Source organism: Sciurus carolinensis, chromosome 8 (genome assembly GCF_902686445.1).
Source record: "Sciurus carolinensis chromosome 8, mSciCar1.2, whole genome shotgun sequence".
Taxonomy (NCBI): Eukaryota; Metazoa; Chordata; class Mammalia; order Rodentia; family Sciuridae; genus Sciurus; species Sciurus carolinensis.
In genome coordinates this window covers 113,162,430-113,166,452 of record NC_062220.1, presented here as the reverse complement: position 1 = coordinate 113,166,452, position 4,023 = coordinate 113,162,430, and positions in this window count along the sequence as shown.

The following is a 4,023-nucleotide window of genomic DNA, read 5'->3' as shown; positions in this document are numbered from 1 at the left end:
TCATCTAATTTCATAATATATGATTTTTTTCAAACACTTAAAATTACTTTCTACTTGCAAATTTCAAATTTATGGGGATAGAAAACAAAGGAATAAGAAGTACATAAGACACTCATTCACACTTGACTCAGATTCACCTGTGGTTAACATTTGTCTCATTTGTTTTATTATTTGTCTTCCATTTCTGTCTGTCTCTCTATATGCACACACAAATACACATGCACAAAATTTAATTTTTGAGCCACTTTAGAGTAAGTTGTATATATCATGTTCCATTTCTTTCTTAAGGTTTGGTAAATTTTCAGACATTATTTCATTGAAAAGATATGCATTCTGCGGGGTGTAGTGGTACATGCCTATAATCCCAGTGGTTTGGGATGCTGAGGCAGGAAGATGGAGAGTTCAAAGCCACCCTCAGCAAAAACAAGGTGCTAAGAAACTCAGTAAGACCCTTTCTCTAAATAAAATACAAAATAGGGCTGGGGATGTGGCTTAATGGACAGGTATCCCTGAGTTCAATCCCTGGTACCCAAAACAAGAACAAAAACAAAACAAAACAAAAAATATGCATTCCTCTGGTTTGTATCTCTGAGCCTTTGTCTATCCCAATAAATTTTAAGTTTGTTCTTTTCATTTTATCCCATTTTTCTTGTAAGTGCTGTTCATGGGTCTCTTAACATCTTTTCTCCATGGTCAACTTTATTTTTAAGATTATGTATTTTGTCTTCATTGCCTGAGACTATATTCCAGGTAGTCTAGTCTGCTGGTGATAGTTTCCAATGAAGTTTTAATTTGGTTTATTGATTCCTTCATTTCAAGGATTTCTGTTTGCTTTTGTTCTTTCAGAATCTCTGTCTCTTTATTGACACTATCTTTTGTTGCCTGTATTTGCTCCCTTACATCATCCTTTACCTCACAGATTAGTTTAGCTATGAACATTCTAAATTCCTTCTTTGAACTTTCTTCTACTGTGGTGTTGATGGATTCCGTTTTTGACATATTCTGGTTTGTTTGAGGCAATTTACTCTCTTGCCTATTCATGTTGTTTGAATGTCTACGCATCTAAGAGTTGATTTTCAGGCAGTAGGGTTCTACCTTGTGGAATTAGAGTGTCCCTGAAGGTTTCCAGTACCTCACAATTTAGGGGGAGACAGATAGTAACAACAACCAAAGCAAACAATTTATAGCATTAAATCAAATAGCTCTTGCAATGTAATCTGCAATTTTGATTATTACAATAATCAGAAGTGATATGATCAGTTTACCCATGGTGAATACAATATGTTTACATAAGGGTTTACTATTTCATGTGATGACTAGGGATATAGTAGAAGTAATGGGGGATGTGATGATTATGAGGGAGGAGGAGCAAAAATAAAAGTAAAATATTAAAGAAAGAGTGGAAGAAAGAACAACAGAAGTTGGCTGTTAGCAAAGGAAAGAGAAAGAGAATCAAAGAAAACCAGTGAGAGAAAAAATAATAAAAGTTAAAAATTAAAAAAATAGAAAAATTTTTAAAAAGAAAATATTAAATATACAGAAAAGTAATAAAAGTTTACAACAAAATTGATATATACTTATCACACATTTTAGTCTTTGAAATATTGATCCATGAAGAATAACTGTCTTCAAATAAAATGGTAGAAATGAGAAGAAAAATAAGGATATATGAATAAATAAAAGTATCCAATTAAAGATTAAATTCTTTAAGAGGAAAAGAAGAAGAGATGGAGTGGTAGAAAAAGGATTATAGATATAAGAGGTGAGTGGGGTATATGCAGAGGTGATGTAGGATGTGTTTTTAAGACGTGAGAGCAGAAAATGAAAAACAATAATTAAAAAAAGAAGTAAAAGAGTTAAAGGAAGAGTGAGAGAGAGAGACAGAGAGAGTAGAGTCTGCCTGTTGGCAAGAAAAAAGAGAGAAGTAAAAACAAAGGAACACAGAGTTGTGAAAGAATCAATAGGAAGTCAATCCAAAATAAACTAATCAAAGCCAGGCATGGTGGCACATGCCTGTATGCCTGTAATCCCAGCAGCTTGGGAGGCTGAGGCAGGAGGATCTCAAGTTTGAACTTGCCAGCCTCAACAAAAATGAGGCACTAAGCAACTCAGTGAGACCCTGCCTCTAAATAAAATACAAAATAGGGTTGGGGTTATGGCTCAGTGGTGGAGTACCCCTGAATTCAATCCCCAGTACCAAATACACATATCAAAGACCTAATATTCCAAAATATTAAAATTTAAAACTAAAACAAAATTTAAATACGGAGCAGGAAAAAATAAAAATAAAGAAGCTACTTTAAGGATATGCTAAAAGCTAAAAAAAAACAGAAAGAAATATGTGCACAAATGTGTAAAATGTCCATCATTTGTCAATCATTACACATTCAAAAACAAATCAAAACATAACAAAAGCAAAAACAAAGTAGCAAAATAGTCAATGAAAGGGGTTTTTTTGCCCACTGTCGTGCAAAACTGCCTTTCTGTTTCTCGGTGTCCCTTCTCAGCGGGATAGTGTGAGGAGCTATGGAATATACTATCAGCTTGACTTCCCTCATATTGCCTTTGGGAGCTATGCGGTAAGTTGCTGCAAGGGAAGCTCCCAGGGTCAGGGATTTGGTCTGTTATTTCCCCAGGTGTCTTTTATGAAGGGGAATTTCAGGCATTAATGAATCAATGTGTTTCTAGGACTGTATCCCACTATTCTCCACAGGGCACTGTGGGAAGAGGGAGTAGGTCCTTTACTGGTTCTGCTTTATGGGTTTTTTGGTGGTTGTTGTAGTTGTTTGGGGTTTTTTGGTTTTGTCTTTGTGGTTTTTAGCTTCTCAAGAGGGATTTTTGAGCACTGAACTCAGTCGCTCTACCCCATTCAGTTTCTCCCTGCTGCTGGTTCTGTGCGCTGTTGGTTGCAGGTTCAGTGGAAGTGGAGAGAGGAGAGGGGGAGAGTTCTCTGGCCTCTCTGATCCATTTTACTTCCAGGTAAAGCTGTATGTAAGCACTGAGCTCTGTCTGTCTCTCTGCCCCATTCAGTTCCTCACCTGCTGGTCCTGCTTGCTGCTGATTCAGAGGAGTGGGGTAGTGGGTGCGCAGGCTTTCTCTGGCCTCTCTGATCTGTATTGCCCCCGGGTAAAATGGTCTCTGTGCCAGAAAATCTCCATGTCAGAGATTCTCTTGATTTGCTAGATTTACTTTACATCTGGAGGTTGGTGTCTGCTGGATTCCTGTGTTGGTTTCAGCCTGGAATTCTCAGACCTAAGCTCGCAGTCTGAGTTCACACCACTTTTTCATGGAGGTAGTTAAGTCTATGCTCCCTGTGAGCGGCTGGCAGACTGTGACTTTTGTGTACTAGTTTATTGGACCAAATAGACTCTGGGTCTGTCCAGGGCAGGCTGCCCTTCTGATCCTGGGGTTCCTCACACCAAGATATTCCAGCACTTACAGATCTTTTCAGACCTTGTATTTTCCTTCCTCAACCCCAGCTCCTGCCTGGACTTCAGCTGCAATTCTGCTCCTTAGCCTAGTCTGATGTACCCCAACTTTTCCAGTGTTCAAGGCTTTCTGTCCAATATTGGATATCAGTGGAGTGTTTTTTTCCATTTGCTCACCTCCCAGAGTCCCAAGTCACAGAGCTGTGAGGAGAACTCTGTCTCTTGAAACAGGCAATCTGAACTCTACATTGACTTATTAACAGTGTTAAACCACTGACTGGATATGTTTACTACACTAGAATGCATGTAAATATGTGCTTAAAGATGTTAACCTTTTTTTTTTAAGTTAAGATTTTCCTCATCAATTTTTATAGCCGTTCAATTCACAATAGCTAAGCTATGGAACCAACTTAGGTACCCTACAACAGATGAATGAATATATGTGGTATATCTACACAGTGGAATATTACTTAGCTGTAAAAAAAGAGTGACTTCATGACATTTGCTGGTAAATGGATGGATCTGGAGACTATCATGCTAAGTGAAATAAGCCAATCCCAGAAACCAAAAGCAGAGTGTTCTCTCTGATATGGGA